The sequence below is a fragment of the Nothobranchius furzeri genome, chromosome 10, assembly GCF_043380555.1.
Source record: "Nothobranchius furzeri strain GRZ-AD chromosome 10, NfurGRZ-RIMD1, whole genome shotgun sequence".
NCBI lineage: Eukaryota > Metazoa > Chordata > Actinopteri > Cyprinodontiformes > Nothobranchiidae > Nothobranchius > Nothobranchius furzeri.
This window is the reverse complement of record NC_091750.1, coordinates 66,972,276-66,985,662: the sequence shown is the minus strand read 5'-3', so window position 1 is coordinate 66,985,662 and position 13,387 is coordinate 66,972,276. Positions and strand designations below refer to the sequence as shown.

Genomic DNA, 13,387 nt, shown 5'->3' with positions numbered 1-13,387 from the left:
CAATGGTGTGGTCACAGCTGATCACCACAGCTTACAGATGGAGCTGAGGAAACGTGCCATGATCGTATAGTGGTTAGTGCTCTGCGTTGTGGCCGCAGGAACCCCGGTTTGAATCCGGGTCACAGCAAATGTTGCTTTACATTCCGTCTTAAATAACGTTTCTTTCAGAGGAAACTTTGCTAAGATGACAAGAAAAACAAAGACAGCTATGCAAAAGCTCAAAAGAAGTCATAAAACAGGAACAAGCTGTTGGAATAGAGTTGTTTAGCAACTACTGAAACCTCAAATAATTGGTCATTTGTCTAACTTCTTTTGGGGGAAAAAACAACTCCAATGCCCAGTGAGTTGACAGCAACAATAGAAAGGTTGGCCATATTTCTAGTCAGAAGATGAGATCCTCTTGTGTGTAGAGACGGGGAAATGTACTTTGAACGTTCACCCAAAATACTTAGGCATCTATGTTTGGAACAAAATCAAATAGAAAAAAATTAAACGTTGCACTAAAAAACACAATGCACAAAGTACTAATTGCTTCCAGCATTGACCACCCTTCGATAGCTCAGTTGGTAGAGCGGAAGACTGTAGAGGCAGCTTAAAAGACATCCTTAGGTTGCTGGTTCAAATCCGGCTCGAAGGAAAATGTTGATAAAGCTTCTTCATGAGCTCTTGCACTTTTCAAGTCGACATCTTTACAATGGTGTGGTCACAGCTGATCATCACAGCTTACAGATGGAGCTGAGGAAGAGTGCCATGATCGTATAGTGGTTAGTACTCTGCGTTGTGGCTGCAGCAACCCCAGTTCGAATCCGGGTCACGGCAAATGTTCCTTTACATTCCGTCTTAAATATTGTTTCTTTCAGAGGAAACTTTGCTAAGATGACAAGAAAAACAAAGACAGCTATGCAAAAGCTCAAAAGAAGTCATAAAACAGGAACAAGCTGTTGGAATGGAGTTGTTAAGCAACTACTGAAACCTCAAGTAATTGGTGATTTGTCTAACTTCCTTTGGGGGGAAAAAACAACTCCAATGCCCAGTGAGTTGACAGCAACAATAGAAAGGTTGGCCATATTTCTAGTCAGAAGATGAGATCCTCTTGTGTGTAGAGATGGGGAAATGTACTTTGAACGTTCACCCAAAATACTTAGGCATCTATGTTTGGAACAAGATCAAATAGAAAAAAATTAAACGTTGCACTCAAGATCACAATGCGCAAAGTACTAAGTGCTTATGACATTGCCCATCCATCGATAGCTCAGTTGGTAGAGCGGAGGACTGTAGAGGCAGCTCAAAAGACATCCTTAGGTCGCTGGCTCAAATCCGGCTCGAAGGATAATGTTGATAAAGCTTCTTCATGAACTCTCGCACTTTTCAAGTCGACATCTTTACAATGGTGTGGTCACAGCTGATCACCACAGCTTACAGATGGAGCTGAGGAAACGTGCCGTGATTGTATAGTGGTTAGTACTCTGCGTTGTGGCCGCAGCAACCCCGGTTCGAATCCGGGTCACGGCAATTGTTCCTTTACAGTCTGTCTTAAATAAGGTTTCTTTCCGAGGAAACTTTGCTAAGATGACAAGAAAAACAAAGACAGCTATGCAAAAGCTCAAAAGAAGTCATAAAACAGGAACAAGCTGTTGGAATAGAGTTATTTAGCAACTGCTGAAACCTCAAGTAATTGGTGATTTGTCTAACTTCTTTTGGGGGAAAAAACAACTCCAATGCCCAGTGAGTTGACAGCAACAATAGAAAGGTTGGCCATATTTCTAGTCAGAAGATGAGATCCTCTTGTGTGTAGAGATGGGGAAATGTACTTTGAACGTTCACCCAAAATACTTAGGCATCTATGTTTGGAACAAGATCAAATAGAAAAAAATTAAACGTTGCACTAAAAAACACAATGCACAAAGTACTAATTGCTTCCAGCATTGACCACCCTTCGATAGCTCAGTTGGTAGAGCGGAGAACTGTAGAGGCAGCTCAAAAGACATCCTTAGGTCGCTGGTTCAAATCCGGCTCGAAGGAAATTGGTGATGTAGATTTTTGATGAGCTCTCGCACTTTTCAAGTCGATATTTTTACAATTGTGTGGTCACAGCTGATCATCACAGATGGAGCTGAGGAAACGTGCCATGATCGTATAGTTGTTAGTACTCTGCGTTGTGGCCGCAGCAACCCCGGTTCGATTCCGGGTCACGGCAAATGTTCCTTTACATTCCGTCTTAAATGTCGTTTCTTTCAGAGGAAACTTTGCTAAGATGACAAGAAAAACAAAGACAGCTATGCAAAAGCTCAAAAGAAGTCATAAAACAGGAACAAGCTGTTGGAATAGAGTTATTTAGCAACTGCTGAAACCTCAAGTAATTGGTGATTTGTCTAACTTCTTTTGGGGGAAAAAAACAACTCCAATGCCCAGTGAGTTGACAGCAACAATAGAAAGGTTGGCCATTTTTCTAGTCAGAAGATGAGATCCTCTTGTGTGTAGAGATGGGGAAATGTACTTTTAACGTTCACCCAAAATACTTAGGCATCTATGTTTGGAACAAGATCAAATAGAAAAAAATTAAACGTTGCACTAAAAAACACAATGCACAAAGTACTAATTGCTTCCAGCATTGACCACCCTTCGATAGCTCAGTTGGTAGAGCGGAGAACTGTAGAGGCAGCTCAAAAGACATCCTTAGGTCGCTGGTTCAATCCGGCTCGAAGGAAATTGGTGATGTAGATTTTTGATGAGCTCTCGCACTTTTCAAGTCGATATTTTTACAATTGTGTGGTCACAGCTGATCATCACAGATGGAGCTGAGGAAACGTGCCGTGATCGTATAGTTGTTAGTACTCTGCGTTGTGGCCGCAGCAACCCCGGTTCGATTCCGGGTCACGGCAAATGTTCCTTTACATTCCGTCTTAAATGTCGTTTCTTTCAGAGGAAACTTTGCTAAGATGACAAGAAAAACAAAGACAGCTATTCAAAAGCTCAAAAGAAGTCATAAAACAGGAACAAGCTGTTGGAATAGAGTTGTTAAGCAACTACTTAAACCTCAAGTAATTGGTCATTTGTCTAACTTCTTTTGGGGGAAAAAACAACTCCAATGCCCAGTGAGTTGACAGCAACAATAGAAAGGTTGGACATATTTGTAGTCAGAAGATGAGATCCTCTTGTGTGTAGAGACGGGGAAATGTACTTTGAACGTTCACCCAAAATACTTAGGCATCTATGTTTGGAACAAGATCAAATAGAAAAAAATTAAACGTTGCACTAAAAAACACAATGCACAAAGTACTAATTGCTTCCAGCATTGACCACCCTTCGATAGCTCAGTTGGTAGAGCGGAAGACTGTAGAGGCAGCTTAAAAGACATCCTTAGGTTGCTGGTTCAAATCCGGCTCGAAGGAAAATGTTGATAAAGCTTCTTCATGAGCTCTCGCACTTTTCAAGTCGACATCTTTACAATGGTGTGGTCACAGCTGATCATCACAGCTTACAGATGGAGCTGAGGAAGAGTGCCATGATCGTATAGTGGTTAGTACTCTGCGTTGTGGCTGCAGCAACCCCAGTTCGAATCCGGGTCATGGCAAATGTTCCTTTACATTCCGTCTTAAATATTGTTTCTTTCAGAGGAAACTTTGCTAAGATGACAAGAAAAACAAAGACAGCTATGCAAAAGCTCAAAAGAAGTCATAAAACAGGAACAAGCTGTTGGAATGGAGTTGTTAAGCAACTACTGAAACCTCAAGTAATTGGTGATTTGTCTAACTTCCTTTGGGGGGAAAAAACAACTCCAATGCCCAGTGAGTTGACAGCAACAATAGAAAGGTTGGCCATATTTCTAGTCAGAAGATGAGATCCTCTTGTGTGTAGAGATGGGGAAATGTACTTTGAACGTTCACCCAAAATACTTAGGCATCTATGTTTGGAACAAGATCAAATAGAAAAAAATTAAACGTTGCACTCAAGATCCCAATGCGCAAAGTACTAAGTGCTTATGACATTGTCCATCCATCGATAGCTCAGTTGGTAGAGCGGAGGACTGTAGAGGCAGCTCAAAAGACGTCCTTAGGTCGCTGGCTCAAATCCGGCTCGAAGGATAATGTTGATAAAGCTTCTTCATGAGCTCTCGCACTTTTCAAGTCGACATCTTTACAATGGTGTGGTCACAGCTGATAACCACAGCTTACAGATGGAGCTGAGGAAACGTGCCGTGATCGTATAGTGGTTAGTACTCTGCGTTGTGGCCGCAGCAACCCCGGTTCGAATCCGGGTCACGGCAAATGTTCCTTTACATTCCGTCTTAAATATTGTTTCTTTCAGAGGAAACTTTGCTAAGATGACAAGAAAAACAAAGACAGCTATGCAAAAGCTCAAAAGAAGTCATAAAACAGGAACAAGCTGTTGAAATGGAGTTGTTAAGCAACTACTGAAACCTCAAGTAATTGGTGATTTGTCTAACTTCCTTTGGGGGGAAAAAACAACTCCAATGCCCAGTGAGTTGACAGCAACAATAGAAAGGTTGGCCATATTTCTAGTCAGAAGATGAGATCCTCTTGTGTGTAGAGATGGGGAAATGTACTTTGAACGTTCACCCAAAATACTTAGGCATCTATGTTTGGAACAAGATCAAATAGAAAAAAATTAAACGTTGCACTCAAGATCCCAATGCGCAAAGTACTAAGTGCTTATGACATTGTCCATCCATCGATAGCTCAGTTGGTAGAGCGGAGGACTGTAGAGGCAGCTCAAAAGACGTCCTTAGGTCGCTGGCTCAAATCCGGCTCGAAGGATAATGTTGATAAAGCTTCTTCATGAGCTCTCGCACTTTTCAAGTCGACATCTTTACAATGGTGTGGTCACAGCTGATAACCACAGCTTACAGATGGAGCTGAGGAAACGTGCCGTGATCGTATAGTGGTTAGTACTCTGCGTTGTGTCTGCAGCAACCCCGGTTCGAATCCGGGTCACGGCAAATGTTCCTTTACAGTCTGTCTTAAATAACGTTTCTTTCCGAGGAAACTTTGCTAAGATGACAAGAAAAACAAAGACAGCTATGCAAAAGCTCAAAAGAAGTCATAAAACAGGAACAAGCTGTTGGAATAGAGTTGTTTAGCAACTACTGAAACCTCAAGTAATTGGTGATTTGTCTAACTTCTATTGGGGGAAAAAACAACTCCAATGCCCAGTGAGTTGACAGAAACAATAGAAAGGTTGGCCATATTTCTAGTCAGAAGATGAGATCCTCTTGTGTGTAGAGATGGGGAAATGTACTTTGAACGTTCACCCAAAATACTTAGGCATCTATGTTTGGAACAAGATCAAATAGAAAAAAATTAAACGTTGCACTAAAAAACACAATGCACAAAGTACTAATTGCGTCCAGCATTGAGCACCCTTCAATAGCTCAGTTGGTAGAGCAGAGGACTGTAGAGGCAGCTCAAAAGACATCCTTAGGTCGCTGGTTCAAAACCTGGCTCGAAGGAAAATGTTGGTATAGTTTTTTGATGAGCTCTCGCACTTTTCAAGTCGATATCTTTACAATTGTGTGGTTGCAGCTGATCATCACAGATGGAGCTGAGGAAACGTGCCGTGATCGTATAGTGGTTAGTACTCTGCGTTGTGGCCGCAGCAACCCCGGTTCGAATCTGGGTCATGGCAAATGTTCCTTGACATTCCGTCTTAAATGTTGTTTCTTTCCAAGGAAACTTTGCTGAGATGACAAGAAAAACAAAGACAGCTATGCAAAAGCTCAAAAAAAGTCATAAAACAGGAACAAGCAGTTGGAATAGAGTTGTTTAGCAACTACTGAAACCTCAAGTAATTGGTGATTTGTCTAACTTCTTTTGGGGGAAAAAACAACTCCAATGCCCAGTGAGTTGACAGCAACAATAGAAAGGTTGGCCATATTTCTAGTCAGAAGATGAGATCCTCTTGTGTGTAGAGATGGGGAAATGTACTTTGAACGTTCACCCAAAATACTTAGGCATCTATGTTTGGAACAAGATCAAATAGAAAAAAATTAAACGGTACACTAAAAAACACAATGCACAAAGTACTAATTGCTTCCAGCATTGACCACCCTTCGATAGCTCAGTTGGTAGAGCGGAGGATTGTAGAGGCAGCTCAAAAATACATTCTTAGGTCGCTGGTTGAAATCCGGCTCGAAGGAAATTGGTGATGTAGTTTTTTGATGAGCTCTCGCACTTTTCAAGTCGTCATCTTTACAATGGTGTGGTCACAGCTGATCATCACAGCTTACAGATGGAGCTGAGGAAATGTGCCGTGATCGTATAGTGGTTAGTACTCTGCGTTGTGGCCGCAGCAACCCCGGTTCGAATCCGGGTCACGGCAATTGTTCCTTTACATTCCGTCTTAAATATTGTTTCTTTCAGAGGAAACTTTGCTAAGATGACAAGAAAAACAAAGACAGCTATGCAAAAGCTCAAAAGAAGTCATAAAACAGGAACAAGCTGTTGGAATAGAGTTGTTTAGCAACTACTGAAACCTCAAGTAATTGGTGATTTGTCTAACTTCTTTTGGGGGAAAAAACAACTCCAATGCCCAGTGAGTTGACAGCAACAATAGAAAGGTTGGCCATATTTCTAGTCAGAAGATGAGATCCTCTTGTGTGTAGAGATGGGGAAATGTACTTTGAACGTTCACCCAAAATACTTAGGCATCTATGTTTGGAACAAGATCAAATAGAAAAAAATTAAACGTTGCACTAAAAAACACAATGCACAAAGTACTAATTGCTTCCAGCAATGTCAACCCTTCGATAGCTCAGTTGGTAGAGGGGAGGACTGTAGAGGCAGCTCAAAAGACATCCTTAGGTCGCTGGTTCAAATCTGGCTCGAAGGAAAATGTTGATGTAGTTTTTTGATGAGCTCTCGCACTTTTAAAGTCGATATCTTTACAATTGTCTGGTCGCAGCTGATCATCACAGATGGAGCTGAGGAAACGTGCCGTGATCGTATAGTACTCTGCGTTGTGGCTGCAGCAACCCCGGTTCGAATCTGGGTCACGGCAAATGTTCCTTTACATTCCGTCTTAAATGTTGTTTCTTTCAGAGTGTTGGGGTTATTAGGAGCGAACAATTAGTAAGCTTCAACTTACTTTTGGATTCTTCAATAAATTCTGTAAATATGGGAATATTTACTGATTTATTAATTAATTAAGATATTCTTAGATATACGGGGCACCATTCCCCTTCAACCGGGGAAAAATTGAATCCAAAACTCTTATCAGTCTTTCTTGAAGTTCGTAGAATCCTTGGAGCAGAGACTTCTCTTCGACACAACAAAGCTACTGGAGACGAAAATCTGAATTTTATAACGTTTAATTAACAATTTGTCAAATGAATAAACAGTGGCATAAATGACTAATAACCATGTGATATAATAAAAGGATGTATATTCAAAATAATGTTCAAGGTGTTTTGTGTGTATGTATGTGTGTGTGTGTTTCTAAAATGGAGTCTGTATGCAAGATGGCTGACCCCTCTGTCTGGCTAAAGTGTGAGTGGCAACTTGCACTTTAACTTCCAAGGCACTTAGAATCATCAATAACTTAACCTTAAATCACTCAAAACATTTCAAAGGATCATGAAACAACACAAAGGATTAATCACGAATAATATCTTTTAGTTTAACCACGTGGCCAAGCAGAAAACATTTAAAGATACCAAACAATGATCAATAAGCAGTTTATTCTTTCAAAATGACCCGAAGGACGAATTGGGAGCAAAAGAGGAAAACACGAAGCTACTTTTTAAGCAATAGCGCAGTTTTATTGCTTATTCTGGACTATAGAGGAAACGGGAGGAGAAAAGGAGAGAGAAAAATGAGTTTTCTGATCACCAGAAGAGCGAGGCGTCCCCCGCTGGTATGATTTGACGGTTCTCCGTTTTTCTCCGCAGTTTTCAGCGTCATCCGTCGGTTTGATGCTTTCTCCGTTGTTTGGCTCCACGAGTGTTTCTCCACGGGCTGGACAGAAAGAGAACGAAGTTTCTTTTGTGCTGAGTTTGACAACTTACAGCGTCTCTGAGAGCTGGATGGAGCTCCGCTCGTTCCCAGTCAGGTCCTGATGGAGTTCGAGTGGCTTTGTAGCGGTTTCGTGGCTCAACTTGGGCACTTAGAGCTTCCGCGTGCTCAAGTTGTCGGAGCGTTCGACAAGCGTGTCCTTACCGCCAGGTATCCTGGGCAAAAGAACGAGGTTTCTTTGTCTCATTCATGATTTATAGTCTTTGAAGTCACGGGAAAGCTCCAAGCTCCCGCCTCCCGCACATGCGCAGAACGTGTTTCTGGTATTAAGCGGTGACATCATCCCAATGCTTCCGTGTGCAAAGCATCATGGGAAATGAAGTTTCTTGGCGCTGATGTGATTATTTGCTTTTCAGAGCAATTTAAGCACAGTCATTTTGGAGAAAATCACTGCATAGTAATTTCCTCATGAGGTCAGACCCTCAACATTCCCCCTTTTGGTTTCGGGGATCGCGCCCAAAGCTCGATCGTCGGAAGCACAGATGGGTTTGTTCCTCATGAACGTAGGTCGACTTGATTGTCGGAAGCACAGGTGGGTTTGTCCCTTAGGACGTTGGTCTCCTTGGACGCCTTTGTCTTTGGTCTTTGTCTTGGATCCTGGTCAGGCACAAAACAAGAGGATAGGAAACGGGATAGTCCCCAACGTGCATAACGAGAAGAAGCCACTCACGCAGGTGGTACGCAATGATGATGTCGTCCATGCGAGAGGTAGTAGTGTAGAAGGAGGAAGGTCGGTGGGCGGTTAACTCCACGAGGGGACACAAAGGCATCTCACCGCCGGCCATACAGTTCAGTTTATGGAGCACGCGGTGATGTACGAGGTCCATAGTTCGCAAACGCGCATTGACCTATGTGGTCCCAAGATTCCCCCCTTTTTGGTCCAAAGGGTGGATCAGGACAGTCTTTGGGCTAAAACAAGGACCATAAAACTAAAAGGTACTACAATGTGCTGGTGCGTCAGACAGAGTCATTGACAGACTGAGCTGGGCCGGCACATAACCACTAGTTAATATGTGGCCAAGTACGAAACAAAAATACAGAAAACCCAAAAAAAAAAAAAAAATACATATAACATCCAAGAAAATTCATAGCAACCTTGAGGTCTCATAAAATACATTCTTAGGTCATACATTCAGTGTGTAGCTTATAAAGAATGTGACATAATGCAACACTCAGATAAAAATGTGAGGTAGACTAAAGTGAGAACTACTCTTAGGGTTACAAAATAAAGAAAATGTTGCTCACCCCCTTTAGACAGGTGTGGTACATTCACGCTTGGAGTCTCCCCGAACGCGGTCACGAGGCACACCGTAGGTGAGCAAGTGCATCTTATCTTGGAGTTTCTTAACACGCCTGTAGGCGGAATAAGCCATCACGGCCGTGATGAGCCATCCCATCCCCAGGGCGACCAATGTGCAGATTAAGGTGGTATAATCTGTGTCAATGTAGCGTCTTGGGTATCTATTCATGGGCGTCAAAGTAAGTTCACGCGAGGTTTGTGTGAACTTAACGAGTTTGGTTCCTTCAATCAATAATTGTTGGTCAATTTCTAAATCGAAGGCAAAGTTATAACCCTGGAAAGCGTCCATGATCTCAATCTCTGAGTCATGCTGTTCGAGGTTGAGATGATGGAGTGCCAGGTTTCTAGTTCAAAGTGGAAATGCCTACCGTCCTTTCAAATACCAATGTTAAGCATCGACTTAAACCTATAGATGTGAGGTGTCACAATTATGGGAACATGTAACAGGAAACCGAGTTCTAATTTTTCTGCATCAACGTGAATGGGAATTGCACTACCTAGGCTGTACGCTAGGTGGATTTGTGAAAGGTGCACAGTAGAGGGGTAAGTACGGGGAAATACGACTTTCAACCAAGCTGTCTAGCGTGGAACTTACTTCCCTGAGCAGGTCCTGCATCAAATCTCTCACCACTCGTGTGTACACAATATCCTGATGTATGGTTTCAGACAAAGTCTTGATTGCACGTAGAGATTCATTAATCAGAGCCTAGTGTAAGTACCAGAGTACCCTGTAAGGTTTTAGTAAGTACTTCCTGTTAGCGCTCTAGGAGGAGGAGGTTCTCTTGGTTAGTGAAAGGGGCGGCGGGGGGGCCTTGTTCTTTGTCGGTTAGTACATGTTAGTGGGTTAAACGTGCACTTTCCCCCCTTTCCATTTCCATGCATAGAACTATGTAGAGACTACGTCTACCTCCTGCGGGGAGTCTGGTCTCTGTACCCGCGGGGATGGTTTGACGTAGGGTTTGATTTGGTTCGCATGCACCCATTTGTAGACAGGCTCCTGTCTTGCTTTGGTGATGCGTAACCTGTATGCAACTGGAGAGAGTTTTGCCATGATCTCAAATGGTCCTGACCAGCAGGACAGGAACTTCTTAGCTTTGCGTGCCGGTTGGGCGAACCGAAAGTAGAATACTTTGTCACCCACCTCGTATTCGCGGCTGGTTGTCTTTTGGTCATAGTAGGCTTTAGCGCCTTCTACGTTGGTCTCCAGTTTCTTCTGAGCGTGCGCGAAAGTAGCTCTGAGGTGTGTTTTCAAGTCTGCCACATACTGATGAGCGGTATAGGCAGTGGCAACACTGACATCCTCTGGGTGATACAGGAGGTGCAGTGGTAGAGTCATCAGTCTGCCGGTCATCATCTCAAAGGGCGTAACCCCCGTGGATCGCTGGGGAATAGACCGTATGGCCATCAGGACCAGAGGGAGCTTGACGTCCCAGTCCTTCCCAGTGGAGCAGACGTACTTTTTGAGCATAGAGACGACCGTGCGGTTCATCCGTTCGACCTGTCCGGATGACTGTGGGTGATAGGGGAGGTGGAATCTCACTTCCACTCCCAAAAGTTCAAACAGGGACGTCATTACACTGGATGTGAAATGAGTTCCTCGGTCAGAGTCAATGCAGAGCGGAAGTCCCCATCGACTGAAAACGTGGTTAATCAGCAGTACAGCGGTTGTGACGGCTGTATCGTTTGGCGCTGGAAGGCATTCCACCCACTTTGTGAAACTGCAAGTTACAGTTAGCATATATTTGTTTCCTCTTGCCGATTTGGGAACCGGTCCAACCCAGTCGATCTGCAGGTGGGACCAAGGGAAGGTTATTCCCCTGCGTTGCAGTGGTGCTCTAGCAAGCGGCTGGGAGGGTTGAAACTGGGCACAGATGAGGCAGCCTTGGACATAGCTGTGTACGTCCTTGGACATCGATGGCCAATATGCTACTTCTGTCAGTGACGCGAGGGTAGCGTTTGCTCCGCGGTGACCTCCAACCGGAGCGTCGTGGGCGTAGGCAAGCATTACTCCTCTGTGGTCGAGTGGAACAACCCAGCGCGGCGGGCTGTGATCGTCACGCATGTAAACTAACAAATCGTTTTGTAGTTTCAGGTGCGCGAGTTGACGATGCAGGGTTACCAAATCTCGGCTTGCGCCAGTAGGTGGTGACGGTTGTTCAGGCATCGGGCCCTTTTGGAGAAGCTCGCGGATGAGCTTCAGGTCAGGATCTTGTTCCTGCATGGTGACTAGGTCCGCGTCCTGTGGTTGTCTGCCTAGAAACACGGGTACCCCAACGGTCCGAGGTTCGTCTGCCTGTTTAGCATGGCGACGAGTAATCGCACAGACCTCGTGAACGGCCTTGGGTGGAAGCCACTCGTCTTTGAATTCCCAGCAGGTTCCCTGGTCAGCACCAAGCTTAGCAAGGCGGTCAGCTTCGTCATTACCATCTTTCTCCGGACCTAGGATCCTGGAGTGACCTTTGACCTTTTTCCAGTAGACCATTATGCCTTTCTCAGTGGTGAGCAGATAACACGCTAGGAATAACTCCGAGTGTTTCACGTCTCTGTTCCTGGCGTTCTTCATGTGGTTCTCCTTCCACATGAGGAAGTGAGAAATGAAGCTGTGTCTAGTGTAGTTTGAATCAGAGCAAAGGACGATTTGAGTGATGTCCAAGGCTGCCGCCTGCTGGAGGGTTATCAACACTGCAGCAATTTCGGCGTACTGACTAGACTTTTGGCCCAACCGGTAGTGATTTGGTTGCTTAGTGTCACAGTCCACCCAAACGACTCCAACCCCGGCACGGAGCTGGCCTTCGTGAAGGTAGGCGCATCCATCAGTGTAAACTTTCGGAAGCCCTTGGCAAACATTCTCATCAAAGTAGCGATGATTGGATGCGGTTGGGTAAACTGCGGCAGGTGTGTCCAGGGGGCCCATGACGGAGTCAGAGTCACAGTGCTGGCAGCCTGCTAGCCCTTGTCCTAGCGCTAGCTTGGTGTTCTGACCATACTTGACCTCAATGTTGTATCCTTGGAGCACCATCATCCACGTCGCAATGCGGCTGTTTGACACACTTCCTTCGCGCAGACGCTGGCTGTTTAGGAAGGTGACAGGCTGATGACACGTTTCAATGATCACTTTCTGTCCACCGATGTAACTACGAAAGTGTTCGACGGCCCAGACTGTAGAGAGGAGAGCTCTCTCGCAGTCTGAGAACTGGAGTTCCACCTTGCTCAGAGGCTTGCTGGCGTATGCCACAACTCTCATGTCCTGATCGTGTTTCTGCTTCAAAGCAGCGCTCAGGCAGTGAGAGGAGAAAGTAGCCTCTATGTAGAACTCTTTATCCTTGTCTGGGTAAGCCAGACAGGGTGCGGACGCCAACTTCTGTTTTAGGAACTGGAAGGAGAGTTCTTGGGGTCTGTCCCACACGAAAGGTGTGTCGTTCCGAAGCAGCTCAGTGAGGGGCCTCGCTGTTTCAGCGTACTCCTCAATGAACTGTCTGGAGTAGTTGCAGACTCCGAGGAAGCTCCTGAGTTCAGTCAGATTAGCTGGGGCTTTGATGTCCTGAATGGCTCTAATGCGTCCCGCTTAGGGCTCGACTCCATTAGGGCCAACCAGCAGTCCAACATACTCCACTTTGGTTCGACACCACTGTCCCTTGAGAATCGCCAATTTAGCTCCGGCGTCAGCGAGCTGTTGCAGCACGTGACGGAGTTCGGCCAGGTGCTCCTCGAAGGTTCGACTACTCATCAAGATGTCATCGACATATATGAGGTTCCCTCTGGAAGCAGCATCTGACATGGCTTTGTGGAGGAAGATGTTGAACTCAGCAGGTGAGTTAGAGTAGCCAAAGGGGCAGCGGTTCCAAGTATATTGGCGATTTCCAAAGGAGAAAGCCAGTTTATACTGGTCCGCCGGCTCAACCTTCATGGTCCAGAAGCCGTTGGCTACGTCAACCGTAGAGAAGAAACGAGCATCTCTGACTCTGGCTAGCTCTTGATCTAAATGGATCATAGGCCACCTGGAGAGAGGTACTTGTTTGTTCAGTGCACGATAGTCTATGGTGAGACGCCATTTCCC

At 44.8% G+C, this 13,387-nt stretch overlaps 4 non-coding genes across 4 annotated transcripts; all 4 read left to right on the top strand.

Annotated features, from left to right (window-relative positions):
* Positions 1-1,440: 1,440 nt before the first annotated feature.
* Positions 1,441-1,512, top strand: trnah-gug (transfer RNA histidin (anticodon GUG)). The gene has a single exon. It is a non-coding gene; the product is annotated as a tRNA-His (tRNA).
* Positions 1,513-1,933: 421 nt separating this feature from the next.
* trnay-gua (transfer RNA tyrosine (anticodon GUA)) lies at positions 1,934-2,022 on the top strand. The gene is given in 2 exon segments: positions 1,934-1,970; positions 1,987-2,022. It is a non-coding gene; the product is annotated as a tRNA-Tyr (tRNA).
* A 2,173-nt stretch (positions 2,023-4,195) lies between these two features.
* trnah-gug (transfer RNA histidin (anticodon GUG)) lies at positions 4,196-4,267 on the top strand. Its single transcript has one exon. It is a non-coding gene; the product is annotated as a tRNA-His (tRNA).
* Positions 4,268-6,267: 2,000 nt separating this feature from the next.
* trnah-gug (transfer RNA histidin (anticodon GUG)) lies at positions 6,268-6,339 on the top strand. Its single transcript has one exon. It is a non-coding gene; the product is annotated as a tRNA-His (tRNA).
* Positions 6,340-13,387: the final 7,048 nt, after the last annotated feature.